At 48.2% G+C, this 24623-nt stretch overlaps 1 protein-coding gene across 3 annotated transcripts in view; it reads right to left on the bottom strand.

Annotated features, from left to right (window-relative positions):
• Positions 1-24623, bottom strand: part of Pacsin2 (protein kinase C and casein kinase substrate in neurons 2) — a 113221-nt gene that overhangs the window by 53517 nt on the left and 35081 nt on the right. Inside the window, exon 1 of one of the 3 annotated variants that reach the window (XM_026394311.2) lies at positions 11379-11635. The exons of the other annotated variants lie outside the window; for them this stretch is intronic. The gene's annotated coding sequence lies outside the window, so the exon portion shown is untranslated. Of the gene's footprint in view, positions 1-11378; positions 11636-24623 lie in introns of those variants that run through there. 3 annotated transcript variants of the gene reach the window in all.

The raw sequence follows: 24623 nt of genomic DNA, 5'->3' as shown, positions 1-24623 counted from the left end.
GGTTCCTGAAGTTCAGAGAGTGGCTGGCAGGCCACCTGGCATTGTAGGACTGGGAGAGGTCCCTCTGGGTTCCCCTTACCCTGTAGGGGCCAAAGCACCTCCAGAAACCCACACAATAGCACCTCATCATCCAGACCTTCCAGACCTGCCCAGGCCTCGTTGCCTCGGCTCCTGCCGGTCATCACAGAATCAGGCTCCTCCTTTGAGCTGGTATCTGCATTAATGGGATAACACACCAGAAACCTGAAGAGCAGTCCCTCATGGGTCAGCCCTCCTCGGTCCTTGGCTCGGAACCCACCACCCACTGTCTGGCGCTGGCCGCTGCTCCATCTTCATCCCAGCCTCAGAGCCCCACAGAAGCAGTACTGCCAGTCCTTGATGCCCACTCCTTCCTGCTCACTCCTGGTGAACACTGACCCCCACCATCGCTCCGCCCCCTCCTCCCGGTTCTAACCCGCCTGCTGGGTACACTGCGTTTCTGCAGTTTGATTTTCTCCTGTTCTGAACATGGAGACTATGCCCACGGTCAGAGATCTCAAAAAAATCTCAGCTCCAGTGAGGCACGTCAGACAGAAGCTCCTCCTGCCCACAGACAGGAGCAGCCACCTGACTGCCCAGGCCGCCACACTCAGCCACCTGACTGCCCAGGCTGCCACACGCAGCCACTCACTGAGGGCTGTGGGAACAGTGCTTTCAACTCACCGACATCGCACAGCAGGGAGCCCCCCAGCTCTGCCACACGTGCCGCCGAGGTGCTCCCACACGGGCTCAGAAGCCCTCCTGAATCACACACATGTGCACATGCTTCGTTCCCCTGACATCAGGCCGGGCGTCAGGACTGAGCACACTAGGACCCCCTCACTTCAGGGTGTCTTCACATCCTAACCACAGTCCCCCAAAGTGACAAGAGAGGTGACAAGGCTGTAGAGGACTGGAATACTGATTCGGGACTGCATTTCATCTTTATTCCCTACACTTTCGAGTCTCTGCTCCCCTTTGTGCCAGTCTTTGAGGGGCACCCCCGGGGCCAGCTGTTATGTCACATGGAGCACTTCCTGAAGATCCCCTCTCAGTCAGATGCACCTTCCTCGTGGGTGCCTCTTCCTTAAGCTGCAGAGTTTCCCATTCAAGAACTACACGTAAACCCTAAAAAGGCCGGGCGTGACAGCGCAGCTCTGGAGGCTGAAGCAGGAGGACTGCAAGTTCAAAGCTAGCCCAGCAACTTAGCAAGGCATTAAACAACTCAGGAGACCCTGTTTCTAAACAGAATATTTAACAAGGGCTGGGGATGTGGCTCGATGATTAAGCATCCTTGGGTTTAATCCTCGGCACCAAAAATAAAAACCCCTAAAACAGAAGTTACACATGGGCTGGGATATGCCTCAAATGCACAAGGCCCTGAGTTCGATCCCCAGCACCAAAAAAAAAAAAAAAAAAAAAAAAAAAAAAAAAAAAACTACATAGACCCAGAAGAATCAGAAAATAATCTTTCAGAAAATAATCTTTGGCAAAAGTACAAGGGAAAAAAGTATAGAATGGGTCAAGAGGTTGTCCTTTATTCAGGCCAGAAAATGGGGGCATTCTCCACGAGGGCAAAAGTGAGGGGGGAAGAGGGAGAAGAAAAACGCTGACCGCCTGGAACAGGGGCTGGGGGCAGCCGTGGAGGAGCCACGCAGGTTCCCAAGACAGACAAAGGGCACTATTAACAACAGCGTGAGTCAGAGTGGCCCCAGGTCGACCCCTCCAGCTTCTTTGAACCCCTCCACTCTGAGGCACCCCTTCTAGACACAGGACTTCCTGTCACACAAAGGGCCTCTGTGGTCCTTTGTCCACAGAGGAGGAGCGGATGCTTTTCCTGTGCAGACAGGCAGCAGTTTCTGGGGTTCTTCCCCACCCCACACTCTGATGGGGCAGAACCCTTGAGGGAGGGACATCTCTGGATAAGGGTATAAATTGCAAAGTGGAAAACAAGAGATCGGAGACAGCAAGAGAGCAATGCAACAGAACGGGGTGCTGGGATGCAGGCTCTGACAAGTCTCTGGAATCTGCTACTTTGATTCTTTTTTTTTTTTTTTTTAATTTTTTTTAGTTATACATGGACACAATACCTTTATTTTGTTTAGTCTTATGTGGTGCCGGGATCAACCCAGGCTCAGCAAGCGCTCTACCACTGAGCCACATCCATGTCCCTAACTTTGATTCTCCACAAGACAGGACTTTCTAATGTTCCAAGCACTTCAGAGAAAAATATCTGCTCATCTGTGAAATGGAATCCAATCTGCTTAAGAGGCTGTGCAGATAAAATGGCACACCTCTGGGACCTGGCACGGCCTCTGGAGAATAAGGGTCTTCAAATTCAGCAGCAGCCACAGGATGACGCCCATGGCTAGGTGCCCATCACCTGGGGGGGCCTTCCCACAGGGTTGACGGGCACAGGCACAACCTCCTCCAACACCATGGCCACACACTAGGAAAAAGTTCTGCAAGGACACTATGGGGATGTGGACAGGATCAGAAAGGGTGACCAGGGCTGATGTTTCAGCAGGAACTCATCATCTGGAAAGTAGGGAGTGTATCTCAGGAAGAGACCTGTGATGAAACAAGAGCGCGCCAGGCTCAGGGTCTGGCTGGCCCTGGACGGAGCCCTGAGAAGCTGTGGCTTCGACAGAAGGAAACAGAGACTTACGAATAGCAGGGTGCGAGGAACGGGTACAGCCTGTAACGCAAGTCACCGTAAGAGTGACTTCTGCTCCATCCACCCCACCAACCAGCAATAAAAGAGCAGCACTTCCAGCCCAGAGCACACAGCCTGTCCCCCAGGCCTGCCCCCAGCCCAGCACGAGGAGACTGGAGAGCAGGAAACAGACATGCGGCGACTCGTCACTGACAGGAAAGGAACCGCTCAGGTACTTCTCAAGCTAGACCATCAACAAGTCGTGCAAACCCCACGAAGACGGGATTTTTAACTATTTTGTGAGCATCTCTGCGTTCAACATGGTGCCACTTTCTCAATAAATCATTCTAGCCGTCCACAGGTATTACCTGGAGCCAAGCGCTCTCCTCTAGAGCACAGGGCCAGGTTGGACCTGGTGTGACCATACAGAAAACTGAGTTCTCATTTTCCAGTAACATGGAAAAATGAATAAAGAACCCACTTTAACATTCTGAAATTACCAAGCTAAAACAAAGCATAAGTTAATCACAGGTTTCCCTTAAATGAGGAAAGCGGCAAGAACTCCACGGTACCTGGGACAGGAACAGGTCAATTTCTAAGCCGCCTCCTTCTTATCCGAAAACGGGGATAAATATGGCTGACTTACATCAGTGGGAAGTTATGAGGAATTTAGGTGAGCCCTGGGAGGGCCTGCATATACTAGGTACTTAGGAAATGCCAGGCTCCCTAAGCCCGACCCCCTTGCCCCCCATCACTCCTGCCCGCCCCTCTGGCCTGCTGTCCCTCCACGGGGCAGACGCCCTCAGCAAGCAGGGCTCGAGCAGCCCTCGTGCCTTGGCTGACCCCTGAAAACTTTTGTTTTCCACATGCTACCTGCCCCATAAACATTTCCAGTGGCCACTTTATGAAGGAGAGAATCAGTGACATTCACATTTATGACAAAATGCCGGATTCCCAGACCTGTCTTGCCAAATATTATCTGGGAAGCCTTGAAGAAAATATCTTGCTTTCTATCTAACCTCAAAGATAATGCTTTTCTCTCTAACACACAAAGATCCTTCATAAAATGTGTCAGTCTGACTGACCTGAGAAATAACCTGTATCCCAAATTTTTAATTATTTTGAACAAAATATTAACTTTGCTGTAAAAAGTTGAGTAAAATAATATTAAATCAAAAGTTGTTTCTAACATTATATATTTAACACACTCTAATAATAATATACACACATACACACATACATATTTCTCCCAATTTTCTTTATTTAAAATATTCTAGGGGGCTGGAGATGTGGCTCAGCGGTAGCGCGCTCACCTGGCATGCGTGCGGCCCGGGTTCGATCCTCAGCACCACATACCAACAAAGATGTTGTGTCCACCGAGAACTAAAAAATAAATATTAAAAATTCTCTCTCTTTTAAAATAAATAAATAAAATATTCTAGGGCTGGGGACATAGCTCAGTTGGTAGAGTGCTTGCCTTGCATGCACCAGGCTCTGGGTTCAATCCCCAGCACCACCAAAAATAATAAATAATAAAAATAAAAATAATTGTAAAGATGACCCTCAGAGCTGGAAGCCTTGCTAAGAGCCAGGATGGCAGTGAAAACGAGGCCCATGGCGGGGAACTGGAAGTGAAGGAGGGGAGACGGGCACCCTGGCAGGCTGGCAGGGAGCACGGGCAGACACATGAGCAGCTGGAAGAGGAGGCAGCCGAGGGAGGCCTGGACCAAGGCAGGCGGAGGAACCCTGGGAACATCTGAGCCACTGCTGTGGAAACTCGGAAAACAAGCCCAACGGCCAGCCAGTGCAAAGATGACCTGCAGTAGCTTCAAACCACATCTAAACAGCTGGACTCTTAAGCTTATTTAAAAACACATAAGTGGACAATTACCCAGGAATAAAGCCTAGAAAACTCTGGTGGCTTTAAAACCTGTCCCCATGCTGAGGCCTCCTGACTCTTCCCTGAGCTCCCCACACATCCTGGCCCGGAAGCACCAGCTAAAACCCATTTCCCGCTCCTCCAGCCCCGATCAATCTGCCCCTCTCTGGAGAACACCTTGGTGGGTCATCCCAACTGCCCTTTACCTCATGCCCACACCCCTGCAATGCACCCTAAGCCAGCGGGAGCGTGGCCACTTCCCACCATCTTAGCCTCAGCTACTTGACACCTGCCAAGAGCTGCTCATCAGTTATCCACACTCCCCACCCCGACCCACAGGTCCCTGTGATCTGGCCCCTGCTTCTAGCACCAAGCTCCCACCCCAAGCTGCCTATGGTTCCCTAAATTCAACAGGCCCAGCTGACCTTGGCACCTCTGTGTCTCCGGGTTCAGTCTGCCGCCACCCAGCACCAGGCAGCCGGTGCTCAAACTCGCCCTTCTTAGGAAAGCCTGCCCTGTCCTTCCCAGCCTCTGACAGCCTGCTGCGTCTCCCACCTGCCAGATGATATATTTATACATCGTCTCTCTCCTCCTGTTCACTGCTCAGTTCCCAGCACTGGGGCGACAGGCACTCAACAGTCACACCTGGGTGACCAAGTCCAGCAACGTGCAGGCGCAGCAGACATGCAGCAGCTAGACCCTGTTGCTGTCATCAGCAGTCAGGTGTCTAAGTAGCTCTCCTGTGGAAGGACTTTCAAAGCTAAATAAAAAATAGACGTGTCACTGAACTGGCAAGAAAATAAGGGCATCTAAAGACACCAAAGTAGCAAATTGAAAGCAGAAATCAGGGGCTAGGAGTGTAGCTCACCTACCATATGCGAAGACCTGGTTAATCCCCAGCACTGCAAAATATAAAAGCCTCTACGATATAAATAAGAAGATAAGTCAGCTTTCTCTCTGAGGTAACAGAAAAAAGAGAAATAACAGATTATTAGTAAATAGTGAAGTCTACCTTATATTTAATGATATTCCAGAAAGAAAAAATATTGATGAAAAGGAAAAATCAAAATTTAAAGAAAATATTTCAGAAAGTTGAAAGACACTAAATCCAGTCCAGAAGTCCAAGGAGCCAAGCAAGACTTTAGAGTCACCAAGACCAGTTCACCGCACACCTCCCAGGCTCACTGAGGATCGTAAACACAGCCAAAGGAGAAGACAGCGCCCTTCAAAAAGATCACAACTGGACTAACAGCGCCACGAGGGCAGCAAGCACTGGAACACGCCATTCAACATGCTGAGCAGCAGCCACGCCCGCCAGAACCAGGTCACACGGCCTCTCGAGAACTAGACTGCTGGCGTGTAAAAGACACACCTCCAAAACCAATGTGCAGAGAAGGAATTCTAAAGGATGTACTTCTAACAGAGAGAGGGCAGGAACAGCGCACACCGGAGGAGGTGACACACAGCATCAAGACCAGAAGCAGAGGAGGCAGCGGGAGCCATGAACATGAGGAAGCACAAGAGGGGCCTCCTGGCGGAGGCCTCCACAGGTCTGTGCTTCTGGAGGTCACAGTGAGCGAACGGATCCAAACCACAGAGGAGCCTTCCCTGGAAAGAGCCAAGAACAGCCCCAGAGCTGCAGCCCCAGAGCTCTCAACTGGGACAACACAGCTCTAGAGGACATCAAACTCTCAAGCATGTACTGTTCCCTCTGCTTCCCCTGTCTACCTCACAAAACCTCTCTTCAAAACTCACCCCCAAACTGAGAAGTCTTCCATGACCTCCTCTATTCACGGAAGAATAAGGTCCCTCTAGCGCTATAAGAAGACTCCCCACCCTGCAGTTTAGAAATGCTTATCCCAACACAAGCCCTGCAGTGCACACCTATAATCCCAGCAGCTCAGGAGACTGAAGCAGGAGGATCTCAAATTCAAGGCCAGCTTTGACAATTTAATGAGATCCTGTCTCAGAAAATAAAGGGGGTTGCAGATGTAGTTCAATTGTAAAGCATCCCTGGGTTCAATCCCACTACTGGGTGAAAAAAATAAAATAGACGTGTTCTCCCCATTGGTCTATGACTTTTCATAGACAAGAACTCAATCAGGGCTGGGGATGCGGCTCAGCAGTAGGGCTCTCACCTAGCACATGTGAGGCCCTGGGTTTGATCCTCAGCACCACATAAAAATAAGTAAGTAAAATAAAGGTATTGTGTCCAACTACAACTAAAAAATACATTTTTAAAAAAAGAACTCAAATCTCTCTCTCTCTCTCTCTCTCTCTCTCCCTCCCTCCCTCCCTCCCTCCCTCTTCTGTTCCCCCATTGGCCTCAAACTTACAATCCTCCTGCCTCAGTCTCCTGAGCACCTAGGATTACATGTGTGCTACCAGACCTGGAAAGAATTCAGTCTCAACCATCTGTGGATCCCAGGGTCTAGCAGTGTCTGATGTGAACAAGAGAACAAATGGATGGGTTACATGAATGAATGTATGTGTGCATGAATGAACAAATCAGTCCATCTAGCCAGCATCCTGGTGGACTGTCCCTCCAGGTAGTAACTTAATCAATGGCTGGAAATAAGCACGGAGCTCACTCAGATATTAGCATGTCCATCAACAAAGGCAGTGAGATGCTGGGACAATCACAGTTTGCAAAAGCCTCTCACAAAGAATGTCCATCAGTACAACTTCTGCTATCCCAATTCAAAGTCTTCAATCTTAGCAGTTTATTGGATGTGCCCAAGAATAAATTTAATGTCTTACAGAGTTCAATGTCAAGAATGCAGAGACTTCACCTCTAAAAGCTGTCTGCTGCTTTCTTCATGACCTTGCTCTAACATTCTTCCTGCACAGGCAGGACTGGATCTAAGTGACCCTGAGCTCACCTCCTCCACAGGTGAGCTTTCCAAGTCAACAGGTACTGCTGGCCAGACCACTGTGCCTTGCACCATTTTTTCTTCCCAAAATCAGAAAAGAAAAAGCTCTTCACTGTCCCCATATTGCCCTGTGCTTCATTTACTTTCTTAAACTAGTGCCACCACTATATGTTAGGAATTTAGGAAAGTTCAACATTTCAGCTTAATTACATTAATGTCTTGTTAAGTAACCATTTCCAATGAAATCATCCCCTGCACTCCTAGAAGTATTGCACTATAGAACAAATCTTGATGGGAAATGAGACTATGAAATTCACAGTCCAAGCTTTAGGTTAACAAAAAGAACGCTTAAATCCCATACTACTGTGATGACCACCGGCACACATTTCAAATTCAGAATACTTTGTTAGATTCTGTTTCCCAAAATGGAACAATATGCTTCATGAATCCACACAGAGAGTCATTTTCTTATGATTCATGGATGATAGGGGTCGAATGAGAAAAGTGTGCCAGGTTCCCAGGGCTGGGGAAGACATCAAATAGACACCCAGCCAGTCCGGGGCATCAAGACACAATTGAGATATGCAAATGTGTCGAGACCACTAGGGTGCCTTCAAGACAAACCTCGAGCTGGGAGAGAGCTCAGCTGCAGCGCCTTCTCCAGCACGCTTCAGGCACTGCAGCAACAGCCAAAATCCATACAGACAGAAGGCTGCGAGTCACTAGTCCACTCACTCTTTCATTCAAATCAATGACCTCTGTTTTACAGTTACCATCTTACATATCGAAAGCACAGGCCTAGAGCAGCGGAGAGAAGTTTCTTCAGCTCTGGTCTGGAGAGAAGCCCCACGCAGGGATGGAAGCAAACAACCCCACCCCCCCACCCCCCCCCCATGGCACGATGGTGTGCTGACAGACAGCGGAACTTCTCAGAGAAGTCTGGGCCCCAGCAGCCCCAGGGCTACCCTTTAACCTCCTGTCTGCAGCAAAGCTATAACTGCAGAGCTGCTGTCCCTTCACGACTAAGTCTCACAACATTAATGTAGGTAGAAATTAGGGGACAGAAAGAAAGGGTACCAAGCAGTACCCATGCTGCCCCATGTGTGAAAAGACAGCAGCAAGTCTGAAGTGCTAGCGGGGGACACAAGTCACCAGACAAGGAAGTGACCTGAGCCGCACCTTGGGCGGCTCCCAGTCCTCTTGCTGCAGCCCAGGGCCTACTGACCACCAGCAGTGACCATCCAGTTCACCATCCAAGAGTCAACTTCTTCAAGGATGCTGACAAATCCTGCCCACCAGAACTCCCGAGGGAAGTTCTGTCCTGTTGCATAAAAATATTGCTCATGTATCCCTCTTCATCCTAGTAGCTCTTTAATTAAAATAGGTATAAAGTTATTAAATTCAATTTCAAGTACAATTAAAACATGTATGAAAATGACCACTTTCGGGACTGGGGATGTGGCTCAAGCGGTAGTGCGCTCGCCTGGCATGCGTGCGGCCCGGGTTCCATCCTCAGCACCACATACCAACAAAGATGTTGTGTCCGCCGAGAACTAAAAAATAAATATTAAAAATTCTCTCTCACTCTCTCTCCTCTCTCTCTCTCTCTCTCTCTCTCTTTAAAAAAAAAAAAAAAGAAAGAAAGAAAGAAAGAAAATGACCACTTTCCTGGAATGTATCTGTTTCAAAAATTCCTCAAGCATCACCATATGCACTGAATACTTCAGAAAATACAAACGCCTGTCATTATATGAATCTACCTGAGGCGCTGCCGGTGGCTCTGCACAGACAGTAGGAGGCATGCCAAGGTCTAAGGGAAGTCACCTACTGTTCTCAGTGCACTTCTATTTTTGTACTTGAATTTCCAGAAGATTTCAAATTCAGTTTTTAGGCAATTCTGTGTGAATGCGAGCCCCGGAGCCGAGGATTGAACCCCAGGCCTCACACGCTCTCAGTGACCTACGGCTGAGCGAGGCCCCTGTAGAGACTGTTTTTAGAGATCCTGAGAAGCTGGGAGTAAATTCTCTTTTTATAAATAAAATCACTCTTTCTTTACATCCCACTACAGTGTTCTACCCTGTTCATTCCCTCTCAAGGCCTTCTGAGCGCTGTCGGTAGATCTTTACGGGACCCGAAATGCTGAGAAATGGGGGAGAAAAGTTCAGGGTTTTCCTTTCACATCCCGAGGAATCCTCTTTCAAATAAGAACTGAGTATCTGTCTGCTCCGTGTAAGCTGTGATCTTAGCTGGGCACCCTCATACAGCAGATAATCACACAGTGAAGTCCTCTTTGATGGGGACCTGACTGAGGGGAGAGGCAGGAAAACTATAAAACAGACAACTCTTTAGAAAATGCATCTGTAAGAAGCAAAAACCGCAATGCTCTTTGTCCTAAAAGCACTCCACTGTGCACTATATAATTTATTACACAGTACTCAGTAAACCCCTGTGTCAAACAGTACCTACAGGGAAATCGTTATTGAACAAAAGCTGAGTATTTGAAAAGGAAACAAATTAAAAGTGAGCAGAAGAAAGTGCCACTCAGCCAAGCACTGCTATCTTGAGACAATAATGTGGGTGGAAAGGTCACGACCTAGAAGGTGGGAGACCTGGGCTCCACACTCACTCTGCTTGCAGGCCGAGGACCCTGAACAAGCCACATCACCTCGAGGTCCCACTCCTTTGTTAAGATGAGGGGCCTGGCTATACCCATCCCAACAGCCACTACAATGCTAAGTACTGTGTTCCGCCTTTTAAATTATGCCACCAAATGTGTAGAATTTGTGGGTAGAGGAGAGTCAAAGGACTAATACTGTACAAAAAAGAAAAGCACAGAAAGGGAGGCTTATTTTTACTTATTGACACAAATATCATACCTGCAGGGCAGGCTCTGAAGTTAAGAAACCTCTTAATTATTTTCATAAATGTACCATTTAAAATTGGTCTAGAATTCAGTATATTTTATTGTCAAGGTCAGGATCTGAGAAAAACTATACAGAGCTATAAGAATAAAGACAAAACTGGCGGATCAAATTAAAGTCTCACAGATGCATTTTACCTCAGAGGTTTCTAGAAACCATTCCTGTGAGACCCTATGAAAGTACTGGACATACACGAATCACAGTAGGTACCAACCCAGCAGCAAAACATGCTTCTCCAAGTGGCACAGACCACACAGCATGGCGTTTTCTGGAGAACAGCAACAGAACCCTGCCTCGTGGACATTCATGGCCACAGGTAATCTGATAAGTGAAGTTTGCTTAGTGGTGATTACTTCAGTATTGGGATTAAAAAAAAAAAAAAAAACAACCTTCTAATTAGAATTGCAGTGCTGCATAAAGGAAAGAGGGAGCCACGCTTTTTCAATTCCAGAGTGTGACATCTCAGAAAAGAAACAGTTAAAAATGTGTGTGTGAGGCTGCTCTGTATTAAGACAATAAAATAATAAAACTTCTACATTTCACTATCTGCTAAGGACATGCACAGGGCCTGGTGGCAGCCCCTCTGATGGAAACAAGGGCACAGGGTCCAGCTGAGAAGGAAATTAAAAAGCGCTGACTCAGGGGGACAGGGATGGGGCTGGCGCAGGTGGCATGCCAACTCAGAGCCTGGGCAGGCAAGAAACAGCAACCGCGGTCAACTGGACAGGCTCCTTGTTCCTTTTCTCTCCGGACCTCCAGCTTAGAGGTGGCTGGTAGGAAGGCGCTGGTAGCATGTGATAAGCATGACGTGTCTGAGTGAGGGACAAGCCAGCCTATAGTACAGCGAGCTCGGAAACTCACAAGCTCCCGGCAAGAAGAAAGTGCAGCCGGAGGCAGCAGCAGGAGGCAGCAGCCAGGCTGAGACCAAAAGCAAAGTCACGCCACAAGCACGCCTTCTAAAACCAGCCCCAAATGCTAAGACACAAGCTTCCTGAGTTTGTCCAAAACCTATCCACCAAGAACATACTCACCGCACAGGACGGCAGGTCCACACCGGTTAGCACTGGCCCAAGGGGACACTTCCCTCCGGGAATTCCGAAACTACCTGGGTTGCTGACAAGGTGAGACTGCTGGTAAACCAGTCGCTCGGCAAAACCCAGCCATGAACGTTGTCTTACAGGAGGTCTACCTTCCAGAAATGCACATTGGCCAGCAGCTGGCTCGCTCCTGCCCCCGACTGCCAGCAGCTTCCGCACCTGCCTCTGCCCAGCACTGCTGGTGAGTCTGACCTCCGTCTCCCTGTCGAATTCTACAGCACATTTCATCATTTCCTGTTGGCTGCCGAGATCAGGTCATTCCCTTACACTGCTGCAGTCACTGTAAAGCACCAGGCTCTCAGAGGGCTCTGCAGGCTCCTGCCTGCCGCGCCCAGCACAGAAAAGCTCTTTTCAGAAAGGGGCCACAGAAACCTTGGTGTTTCCATGGGAAATCAGGAAGAAGGAGTCTGACAAAGAAATTTATATAACATCAGCCCCAAAGTCAACTTGTATATAGACCAACTTACACTATCCTCCCAGCCTCCCTTCTTGTATTGGGATAGGTCTGCTTAGGAACAACAATAAAAAAGGCACAGCTGTATCTGAGGAGCCAGTGGCAGGAACTGGCTTGGGGGCACTCTTCTCACACTGCCCCACACACAGAGCACCACGTCTTTCCATGCTGCACACATCACGCAATGCAGCTTGTTAGCAGAATAAATGTGGACCCTGACGTCGGAGAGAGGATTGGGGACACAGGGTCCTACACTGTCTCCTAAGAGGGAGGGCACTCAAATAGTCAAGTGTCATTACGTAGAGTAAAACAGGAAACACACCCCACATCTTCCATTCTGAGAAAGAACTGAAAGTGAAGAAAAAAAAACAAAGTAACTTTAGGCAGGAAACAAATCCTTCCTAATTCTAAGATGTATGTGCCCACAAGACCGCATAGCGCTTGAGTCTCCTTAGGCAAAAGTCCCTGTGTGTCATAGCCAGGAGAAGAGCAGCAGGAGCAGGTCCAGGTGGGCTTCCGAGGGTGCTCTGGTCCTTGAACTGGTTATGTGCACGCTGCGTGTAAAGTTCAGGCACAGGCACACTTGTGATCGGGTACTGTTGTATATGCATGATATTCTTCAATAAAGAGTTTTAGCCAGCACACATCAGTAATCCCAGAGACTTGGGAAACAGAAGCAGAAAGATTGCAAGTTTGAGGCCAGACTTGGCAATTTAGTTCCTGTCTCAAAATTGTAAAAGGACCGTGGATATAGTTCAGTGGTAAAATGCCCCTGGATTCACACTCCAATCCGTGAAGAAGTAAATTTTAAAAAAGAGTTTTTAGCTAGACGCAATGATGCATGCCAGTAATCTCAGCTACCCTGCAACAGGAGGATCACAAGTTTAAGAGCAGGGAAACCTAGCAAGATACTTTCTCACAATAAAATTGGAAAAGGGCACAGTGGCGCACACCTGTAATTCCAGAGGCTTGGGAGGTTGAGGCAGGAGGATCGCCTGTTTAAAGCCAGCCTCGGCAACTTACTGAGGCGCTAAGCTACACAGTAAAACCCTGTCTCTAAATAAAATATAAAAAAGGGCTGGGGATGTGGCTCAGTGGTAAAGTGCTTGCTTCGCATGTGTCGAGCACTGGGTTCAATCCTCAGCACCACATAAATAAATAAAGTACTGTGTCCATCTACAACTAAATTTTTTTTTAATTTTAAAAAAATATCTTTTATAATATGCCAAGCTTGGTGAAGCAGCCCATAATCCTAGCGGCTTGAGAGGCTGAGGCAAGGGGATTGCAAGTTCAAAGCCAACCTAAACAATTTAATGAGACTCTGTCTCAAAATAAAAAGAGATGGGGGTGGTACTGGGGTTGTGGCTCAGTAGTAGAGCGCACACCTAGCGCATGCAAGGCACTGGGTTCGATCCTTAGCACACATCAAAATAAATAAAATAAAATAAAGGTATTTAAAAAATAAAAAAGGATGGGGATGTGGCTCAGTGCTTAAGAGCCCCTGGGTTCTTAAATACCAAAGGAGAAAAAAAATCATCTCAAGAGTCTCATTCTGGGGCTGGAGTTGTGGCTCAGTGGTAGGTCAATTGCCTAGCATGTGTGAGACACTGGATTTGATTCTCAGCACCACATATAAATAAATTAATTAAACAAAGGTCCATCCACAACTAAAAAAAATTTGTTTTAAAAGAGAGTCTCATTCTATCTTTTTTAAAAATCAAACAAACAAAGGCTATTCAATAAACATTTATATAGTGCTTACTTTATTTCTGGCTAATTGTAAAAATAACCCTATGGAGGAAATATTGTCAGCTCAACTTTCCACAGTTGATAACTGAGGGTACACAGAGAGGTCACAAAGCTTGCCCGTGACCCACAGCTACTATGGGAGAGGGGTGCAGATTGGAACCCCTCTCCCATAGTAGTAAGCCATCTGAGTCTCAGCTTGCTACACCCACTGCTTCTCTATCTTGGCTTTCCTCAAGGATCAGAACGGGGTCTCTGATACAACCGCCACTTAATAAACCTCTGAATTCAAGAATACGGACGGCAGTGGGACTATGAAGTAGCCAGCCCAGCGTTCCAGCATGGCTGGGGCACTTTCGCCTGGCAATAACATCAGGCACGCTTCAACAGAGGACTCCAGGAGGAATAGTAGCCCCTCCGGCAGGGGACAGGACTGGCTCAGGCAGCAGTCTGGCTCTGGGGAGGGGCACAGCCTCCGGGCGCAGTGCTGGGATAGAAACACCGCCCCAGAAACCCACCTGGTAACCTCCATATGCAACATATAGAGGTTGGTATTTCCAGTTCCAATCTGGTTCCTGTCACCAAAGACTAGAAGTCATTGGGCACTCATTCAATAAAGAGTGCCAGGGACAGTCCTTAGGGACTTAGCACCCCACAGCTGAAGCAGCCAAGTCCCTGCCTTGGACTGGCTCTCGGTGTGTGTGCCAAGCAGAACTGTAAATAAGTAAAAACGGTGACAGCAGATAAATGCTAGAACCTAGCATGTACCAAGTGCTGGGGGACATTGCAAAGGAAGGGAGCAATGATCCAGAATTAGTAGCAAAGTCAGGGAAGTCTTCCCAAAGGAGTTGATTCTCTAAGAACCTGCCTTCAGCCCACTCAAACTATGTGGATTAAGGCAGGAAAAAAAAAATTCAACAACTGAAAGTCCAACCAGTTTGCTAAAGATGACCAGGGCTGTCCATCACCTGGTCTTCATCCAGTGGCTTAGTGCCCACACATCAGGCACATCATATGATGGGAAGTGTCCTGGTAGCAATTCAAGCCAATAGAAGTATTAAGCAAGCCAAACTCAAAGACATTGGGACCATTAGGCATGGTGGCACAAGCCTGTAAGGTCAACAGCTCAGGAGGCTGAGGCAGGAGGATTGTGAGTTCAAAGCCACCCTCAGCAACTCAGCAAGACCCTAAGCAACTAAGTGAGACCTTGTCTGTAAATAAAATATAAAAAGGGCTAGAGATACGGCTCTGTGGTTAAGTGCTCCTGGGTTTTATCCCCATCCCAAAAATAGAGAAGAAGAAAAAAAGACAATGGGTCAAGGATCTAACGTGGCTGTTCCTCTGTCTGATGCTACACAGTGAAATGGCTTAAGTTCACAAGCTATTTTACAGTAACTCCAACTACTCAGAAGGCTGAGGCAGGAGGATCTCAAGTGCAAGGCCAGCCTTGACAACTAAAAAAAAATAAAAAGGGCTGGAGATGTAGCTCAGTGGTAAAGTGCCCTGGATTCGACCCCAGTAACTAGGAAAAATAAATAATTACATACCAACTTCATAAGATTGGTACTATTAGCCCAGTTTTACAGGAAGGGCGACCAGAACAGAGAGGCTAAGCAAATTGTCAGCTAACAAGCCAGAACAGGAGTCAAATTCAGGCCCATGTGATTCTTTCAAAGAATATCCTCTATCACATTCAGGTCAGAAATTTGGATATCTGGCAACAGGGCATGTTATGTGAGGAAGGGACAAAATTTATACAGCATGATCTTCCCCCTGTCCCTCTACTGGTCTATCCCTGCTTTAGAGTCACCTTGTCCTGTTTTTGTTGTAGTAGTAGTAGTAGTAGTACTAGTAGTAGTAGTAGGAGGAGGAGGAGGAGGAGGAGGACAACGATGACTACGACGACGACGACAGAATGCCTTTGTTTTATTTGTTTCATTTTTAGGCGGTGCTCAGGATCCAACCCAATGCCTCACACATGCAAGGCAAGTGCTCTACCACTGAGCTACCGCCCTAGCCCTTTTTTTTTTCCTAGCTTTATTGAGATCTAACTCACATGCCACCCACTTCACCATTTACAGAGCACAATCCTGTGTGTTTAGCATACCCACAGAGGGATGCACCATCACCTCCTCAACGTATGGTGTTTCCATCACCTCAGAAGAGCCCACACTCATCAGTGGACCTTCCCCCTCCAGCTCTCCCCCCGGAACCAGGCAGCCCGCCTCCTACACCGTATTCATAAGGGTGGCGGGCACACAGCCTGGGTCATGGCTTTTGTTGTTGTTGACTGGTGTCAGGGATTGAACCCAGGGAGCTTTTTACACCACTGAGCCACATCCCCAGCCCGCTTCTCCCCGCAACCTTTTTTTTTTTTAAATCTTGAGATAGGTCCAAGTCAGTTGCTTAAGGCCTTTGAAGTTACTGAGGCTGGCCTCAACCCTGCAACCCTGCTGTCTCTGCCTATATTTGGTTTGGGTTATTAATCTGCAGTCCCATCCATCAGTCTCCCCACCCCACAAGACTAAAGATCAAGATGAGAACAAAGCGGGCACCTCCACGGCAGTGGCCACAGGGGAGGGAGGTGTCTGGCAGTCCCACCTGGAGAGCCTCCACAATCCGCACATATCTGGGTCCCTGAACTTAAGGAGCCCAAAATGCAGAGCCAGGTGCTCCACCATCAGGAGGGATGTCAGAAGCCACGCAAGAGCCCAGGAGGAGCCCCTGACTACAAAGCCTTAGCCATTAGGAATCCAATGTCCCCATCTCCAGAAGAGCGAGCATCCCAACAGTACTGCCTGCCCAAGCCAGCGTAGAGTTGTTCTGAGAAGCCAAACTGCGTAGGGACTCCCAGGACTCCAGGCCTTTATGAAAAAGCCCCAAATCTGGCTTGTCACTCTGCCTGCCATAAACCTATGGAAAGTTGGGGAGGAAGTGGGGGACTAAAAAGGACCACACGTATACCCCTGCAGTGGCAGGACTTCTTCAACGCACACCACCACTGTGTGTGGCAGTGACACGCATAGAAAACTACTCAACAATGAAAAAGGACGGGTTACCAAGTGACAGACGTGGGGAATCACAAGAGCATTCCGCTGAGCAAAGGCAGCCCCAGGCGAACAGCACGTGCTGTATCTGCCTGAGAGTATGAAGCCCAAGCCAGGCAAGACACCTCTGCAGGTCGCATCACTGTTGGTCGGGCCGGGGCGGGGACTACAAAGGGCTCCAGGAACTTCTGAGGGCCGTGGAAATGCTCCAGCCGGACAGGTGTGTCCCCCAGTCAAGGTCCATACCTGGAGGATTCAGTTGTCTATCACAGTATCTCAAAGAGAAAGACCGAAGGGAGAAGGGGAGACAAGGGGAAAGGAGGCAGGAGAGGAGGAGAGCAGGAAGAAAAGCCCTCCACAGACCCCCCCCAGGCCCTGCTTCTGCCGCAGTGGAGATGGCGCTGACCACGAACTGCATCGCAAGGTGCCGCAGTCACAGACCAGAACGAGTGCCCTCGTGTTGGCCTGAGTGTTCCTCACTGCGTCTCAAGCCCTGGGACAATGCGCTCTGCCACACACCAGGGATTCTGATGTGCCCAGCACCACTCTGCCAGCCAGCCTAACTCGGGTTCCCGCCACTGTCACTGCAACAGAATGTGGTAACGCCAGGGAAGTGACAGAAATGGCAGCTTTCCGTGGAGGGCTCCAACGGTCACCACACAGCTACCAAGCTAACGTGCAGACTGTCTTCAAATGCTAAGTAAACATTAAATTCTGGAAAATGCCTACCAATAACTAAGATCATGTGAAAACACTGTGATGGGTCAGTCTTGGGAGTGGGCTGGGGAGGGTGGGGACCATTCTCAAATCCTGTCAGCCCCTCGTCCAATAGAGCCATCCTGCTGGGCTCCTCCCACCACCCATAAAGAGGGGTACACCAAGCCAGATTTCTAGCACTCTCTATCAAAGAAGGTGCCAGGACAAAACTGAGTACCAGTTCTATCTTTGGCAAAGCAAAACAAAGTGGAAGTCCCTCACCGCACTTCTCCACTCTGGCAGCTGTCCAAAGATGGAGGGAAGAGGAAGGAAGGGAGAGAAGGAAGCAGCTGCCACCAGACAACCAAGGCAGAAAGCCCCTCAGAAAGCTCGCCTGTGCACACGCAGGGCAGAGAGGATGTGCTAAGCTTTTTCTTACACATTTTATAAACCCCCAAAGGCCATCAGGAAAAGCAACACCTAATTTCCTAACACGTCTGACTGGTCCAGATGTCACCATGGTGGCTGAGATGCCACACGGCACGCAGTCAGGAAATCTCAGGCCTCCTTTGGGCAATACACTGAAGATGGAAAAGGAGTTCTAAGTTCAGAAAGGAAACCTCGAGAGGCAAGGTTCACAGTGCGTTCAGGGCATTTTCGGGAAAAGTTAGACAGCCCGCTCTGTTAATGTTTTGTAACATGATTTTCTCCTTCATTTACTTATATTCTAATTCAGCCATCTGCTAAATTTTGGATTTTTTTTGTGGGGGGGGGGGGGGTTCTAGGATTGAACCCAGGGGCACTGTGCCACTGAGCTTTCTTTTTATTTTGAGACAGAATCTAAATCCTTTAGGGCCTTGCTAAATTGCTGAGGCTGGCCTTGAACTCAGGACCCTCCTGCCTCAGCCTCCTGAGCTGTTGGGATTACAGGCATGCACCACTGTGCCGACTGAAGTTTAGACCTTGATTGTCCCCACTAAAATCTGTGTGTTAAAGGCTCAATCCCCACCCAGTGTGGCAATTTTGGGAGATGGCAGAAACTTAAAGACGTGGAGCCTAGTGGGAATTCTTCAGGTCATAGAGGGTGTAGCCTTAAAGGCAACTATGGGGCCCTCGACTCTTCCTCTTTCTCTTATTTGCACCCCAGCCATCAGGTGAGCATCTATGCGCTGCTACACGCTCTTGCCATAGTCCAAAACCAACATGGCCAACTGACCATGGAATGAAATTCCCAAAAACAGGTTAGGAACCCTGTAAGGGGACAATACCATCAAATTCAACTTTGTTGAGTGTGAGCCAAAACAAACCTTTGCTCTTCATAAGCCGAGTAGCTCAGATATCTGCTACACTCACGGGAAGCGAATATCATCTGAAAACCTGCAATCAGCATCCTCTTTATTATGGAAGTCAGACTCAATAATTCACCATTGCTGCCCCTAAGCAGTTCAGAGCCTACAGTAAGGCAGATGAACAACGGCCCAGAGGACCACACAGAATGACAGGGGCCACAGAGCAGACCTAAGCAGGGAGCCACGCTGGGGCTGGGACCGAGGCAAGGAAGACATGTGGGCAAGTCCCAGGAAAGAGAGTGCTCAGCTGAGCCCGGCAAACAAGGGCTTGCGTCCCCTGCGCTTCGGCTGTCCTCTTCCTCTCTGGCTACAGCTTCCTCCTCCTCCAGGGAGAGCAGAGGCAAGACAGGAGCTCACAACTTGCTGACCACCATCTCTTACTAGGGACAAGTAAAGCTAAAGCTGCCAGCACAGGCTGCCAACTTTATTTTGCCCACTGAGGGCATTAATAAAAGGAAAAACCTATTACCTCCCATTATTTCATTTCAAAGCCATTTTATAATTTTTAAAAAGCATTTGAACACTAAAACAGTTACAGGTTAAGTGTGTTTCAGATTTCAGACTTTTTCAGATTTTAGAGTATTTGCATACATGAGAGGTCTTGGGGGTGAGACCCAGCCAAACATGAAACTCATCTGCCTCACGCATACCCTATACACATAGCTCAAAGGTAATTTTATGCAATATTTTAATAATTTTGTCCACGAAACAAAATTTCATTTGTAGAATTTTCTATTTGCAGTGTCATGACAGTGCTCAAAAAGTTTCAGATTTGGAGTATTTTGGATTTGGGGTTACAGAATGCATAACCTGTAGTATACCCTCAGAATAAATAAAAAATGCTTAAACTAAGCATTTCTAGCTTTATAAAATAATCGTTCTGCTGATCTTTGGGCTGCATGACAATGAAAAATACCATCGTGAACTGGGGTTGAGGAACCCTGCAAGGGGACAATACCATCAAATTCAACTTTGTTGAGTGTGTATTTGATGACATTTCAGACATGCTTGCCAGGGCCTTTGTGTACAGTGACTGTGCTCATGTTAGCTGTGCAGGACAGGAGCACTGGCCCATTTTCAGATGGGAAAAATGCAGCTCAGGGGGAAGTGGCTTGCCCACAGTCACACAGAGGTGGCAGTGCGTGGAGCTGCTATGTGTGACAGCACAGTGTGCCCTGGGCCCTAAACCCAAGGGACACACAAGGGGACAGTGGGACAGGGCTCGAGGTGATCTCTGAGGTGCTTGGTAGAATGAAACATTTATCTTATTGTCATTGATCTGGGGATGGAAGGAGGAGGTCGGTCTTTCTTTCTCCCCCCCCCCCCCGTATTCCCAACAACCACCAGCTCAAATCCTTTGTGAGATCAGGAAAGGTAAAAATATGTAAATAAATGCAATCACCACCCGAGACCTTCCAGACTTCCCCTTGCGCCTTCTCCATTTTGGACCAATGCCAAGGAAAAAGAAGTGGGAAAGATGGGAAAAGACCAAGTACTCCACATGCCAAGACAGGACTTTCAATGCTGTATCTCAAGCTGGTATGGAACAAACGTACACCTGAAGCCTGGGCATGGTGTTATGTTAAGCACGATTTAAAAGGCATGGCTGCTGACTTCCAAAAGCTTCCATTCCATGAAATAAGGAGAATATTACAGATTACCAACTACAATCTTAACGTGTCTCATTTTATAACTTTTATCTTTCTTCTACCTTTGCCACTTAAAATTGGAGTACATTATATTTAAAGTCTTTTAAATAATTTTTCAGTGGTCTCTGGGCTTGGGATGAGAGGATTTGGACAGTAACTAGCTGAGTTGGGTCCCAGCAGCCCCTCCACATGCACTTGTGTGGGAAACAGTGGAGCAGATAAAATAACCAAAGGGGGTTGTGAGTAGCTGCGAGACCAGGAAATCTCTCACCTCCGATTCCCCTTGTGCTACAGTAGAGACAGCTCGATAACCACCTCGGCTTGTTGAGATTAAATGAGAAGGTGTGCACCTAGGGCTTGGCACAATGTGTGGCCTGGAGAAAGGTGAAGCCCACCTCCTGGTGACTGAGGTAAGCTCCCAAAAAGGCCGAGCACAAAACCACAGAAGAGGCCAAGAGGGCCTCGAGGAGCGGGGCTGAAGCTCAGGAGGACAGGCACAGCAGCCGTGGCTCCGGCACACGGTCAACCCCTGGAAACTCAGGGTGGGCCAGCAATGAGTGGTAAAGTATAATCCATGCCACAAAGTCCACACAGGAGCGACCGTTAGGCCCAGAGAGACCACCGGGAACCAAGCATAGGTATGGGCAGGGCTGGCTCAGAGGTCACATGAAGGAAAATATGGGGACGGCACCTCACCAGGAGCTGACTGGATGAGCTCCAGAGGGACTCTGGGGCTCCTGCTGAGGGGTGGGGACTGCTGTGACGAGCATGATGCTGGCCATCTCAGCAGGCATCACAGGGGGAGAAAGCAAGGAACATGGCCCTGTAGGCAGTCACATGCTTTTGTGACAGATGACCTGACTCAAGGTGTCAGGTAGACAAAGGACACTTATCTCTCATGTGTGAAACTAAAAGCTAAACATGAACAAGCTACAAAACAGTTAAAATAATATGATTCCACGTTTATTCTTAAAAAAAATCACTGTGTGTGGGGCTGGGATTGTGGCTCAGCGGTAGAAGCTCTTGCCTAACACGGGCGGGACCCGGGTTCGATCCTCAGCACCACATAAAAAAATAAAGGCATTGTGTTGTGTCCATCTACACCTAAAAAATAAATATTCAAAAAAATCACTGTGTGTATGTGTGAATACAAAGACCTAGAAAAGTGTGATATGGACAGTGATTTTCTTCTTTTGAATATTTTGTTTTGACGAAGGGCATTGATTTTGACAGTGAAGAAATTAGCAGAGCCCGGCACAGTGGCGCACACCAGTGATCCCAGCAGCTCCAGCTCAAGAGGCCAAGGCAGGAGGATTGCAAGTTCAAAGCCAGCCTCAGCAACTTGGCAAGGCCCCTGGCAACTCAGGGAGACCCTGTCTCAAAATGAAACATAAAAAGGGCTGAGGGTGTGGCTCAGAGTTTAAGCATCCCTGGGTTAATCCCCAGTACTACAAAAAGGGTGGGAGAGGGGAGAAAGGAAAGCCGCGGGAATTCCCTGACTCCAACCTGCACAGATAGCCAGGCTGCACTAGAGAGCTGCAGAGAGAACAGAGGGGCTCAGAGCCACCTGCTCCAAAGCAGGCACAGAGAAGTCGCAGGGCTTTCACAAAATCCCTGATGCTGGATGAACTCTGAAAACAGTTACTACTAACCAAAGCCTGACACCCCACAGCTGGCTTCAGCCTCTTTCATCCATTTCATGTGGGAGAAAAATGTGGTCACTCTGCACTATTTACTCCATGATGCAAAGTGGGAGGTTTTGTGAAACAAAGCCTAGGGAGAGTCAGGACTCTGCTAGACTCAAGGCAGAGTCCTCAGCCCAGGGAGCTCCTCTACCAGGGCGTCGGCCGAGGCTGGAATCAGCAGGCTGTCACGTCACCTGGAGGTTCTCTGATGTCAACGACATGAATTGATTCCAGGCAGAGGTAGGCAGGAGGGAGACATTCTTGTGAATAAGCAAGTGTTAGTTTGCTGGATGAGCAGAACAAATTGAGAGACAGACTGGCACGCTCAGAGTGCTAAGTACTGACCACATACCGGTGGACATTTTCTTGAAATTCAACCCTACAAGTGTTCTTGTTCTGCCTAGAGTAGTTTATTTGTTTGTTTGACTGTTGTAGTTGTAGATGGACAACATGCCTTTATTTTATTTGTTTATTTTTATGTGGTGCTGAGGATTAAGCCCAGTGCCTCACGGTGCTAGGCAAGTGCTCTGCATCTGAGCTACAGCCCCAGCCCCCAAGTGTGCTTGTTCTGTATACATTTTGTGTCATTCACCTTCACAACTCACAGCTGGGCAACCACAGTGGCAGGATGAGCTAATCCAGACCTTAGGCCCATGGATCTGGCCCCCGCAACCGCTCCCGGTCCATACAGAGTCCCCACTGTCAGTAACTGTCTTGGGGTTCGGGAGCTTGGACTAGGATCTATAGGTGGTATCAGAACTTCTCTGCTACTTCACTGAAAGGATGTACTCTCAGTTCGAAGCATCAAAATACTACAGTGATTATTTTAAAAAGGTGTTTCCAAATTTGTTAGATTCAGATAATGTTGCCAACAAATTAGCATGATGTTATATGATAAGGTCTTCTTTTTCTTCTATAAATTTATTCCAACTAATTTGTAACCTCCTTTTAATTGGAATTTTTTTTCTGGTGACACACCAATGATCCTTCACTCTCAAAGATGTTCAGGAATATTCTTATACAGTGCCACTAGCAGGGCCGCCTACTGTTGGTTTAGACGCACGCTGTGCTGACAGAGGCCTTGGGAAAGAGCCCAGTGCATTCAGGGCTCTGGCAGCCACTGAGACGAGAACACCTACATCAACTAGTCTGGGACTCATCCAAGCTCTGCGTTGGAGATGTTTTTACTCTTTCTCTTTTTCAATGAAAAATATCAAATGTTAAAAGTAGAGACTGGAATAAAGATTCCCAACTTCAACAATGGTCAACACCTGACCAATCCTGTGAACACCCCCAGCACCTCTCCACCTGACCTGGCAGCACCCGGACAGACTGGTGCAGCAGAGCCTCACCCTGGAAGGGGCACAAAGCAAGCAGCCAGGGTGCAGGGACAGCCCCCTTGTGGGGAGTCAGGGCACCTAACACACACGTGAAGCCAAGGAAGGACAAGGGCAAACCTGCAAGGCTAACAAGCCCCCCAGGAGTCACACTGAGGTCACAAGACATGCTGCGACAGGAGGGCGCTCCACCTCTGGGGGACTCTCACCCCACCCAGAAGCCCAGCCCACTAATGGGAAAGCACCAGGCAAACCCGAGCTAAAGGACATTCAACCAAATTCCCAGTTCACATTCCTAAAACTGCTGGGGTCGTGAAAAACAAGGACAGTCTGAGAAACTGTCACACCTGAGAGACTAAGGAGACGTGACAGCTAAGCACGACGGGAACCTGGGTGGGATCCTGCAACAGAAAGGGAATGTAGGGAAAGCTTGATGAAATCCATGAAGTTTATAATTCACTTAATACTGCAGCCATGTCGATGTCTTAATTTTGACAGATGTGCTATGGTTTGTGAGATGTCAACGCTGGGGAAAGCCACATGAAATACAGGTACCTCCGTCAGCTTTGTAACTCTTCTATATCTGTAAAAATTTTTCAAAAAGAAAAGCTAATTACAAAAATATAAAAATGTAAACTGCCTAATGAATATTTATGAAGTCCTTTGTAAACAGAATCAGTGACAACGTGGACTTCATTTCAACATTTATCCAGGTAAGATGAAGCCCAATGTAAGAAAACAATCTTAAAAATCTCAAAAAAAAGTGAGGACCTGGAAACGAAGGCCAGGCCCTCTGTAAGCTGAAGGTCACACAGGAGGATGGACCACCCCAGCTGACCACAGTCACAGATGGCACCATCAGTCAGGGTGACTTCCAGACCACGAGGCTGCCCCGCAGGGTCTGCTCCCTCAGCCCAGGGTGTTCATCAGGCAGCGCGCGGGCTACCTGGCCCACTGACTCCCACCTCCCTCCAGCCCTCAGCCCTCTCTGCTGCAGCCCACCCAGCACCCTCCTCATCCACTTGGAGTTTCTGAGGGTTTGCAGGTTAACACTAAGCTGAGAACAACAAGAGGAGCTGGCATCACAAACCACCCTGCGACGCCACACTACAAAAACAGCTCTCCCTCCGTCTATCCAGGAAAAAGAAACGGATTCAGTTCAGCACCAGGACACCCGAAGTCACAGCCTCGTAGTAAGGGCAGCCGAGAAGGAGCT

The sequence above is a fragment of the Urocitellus parryii genome, chromosome 5, assembly GCF_045843805.1.
Source record: "Urocitellus parryii isolate mUroPar1 chromosome 5, mUroPar1.hap1, whole genome shotgun sequence".
Lineage (NCBI taxonomy): Eukaryota > Metazoa > Chordata > Mammalia > Rodentia > Sciuridae > Urocitellus > Urocitellus parryii.
Note: the sequence above shows the minus strand (reverse complement) of the source record. Positions and strands in the feature narration are given on the sequence as shown.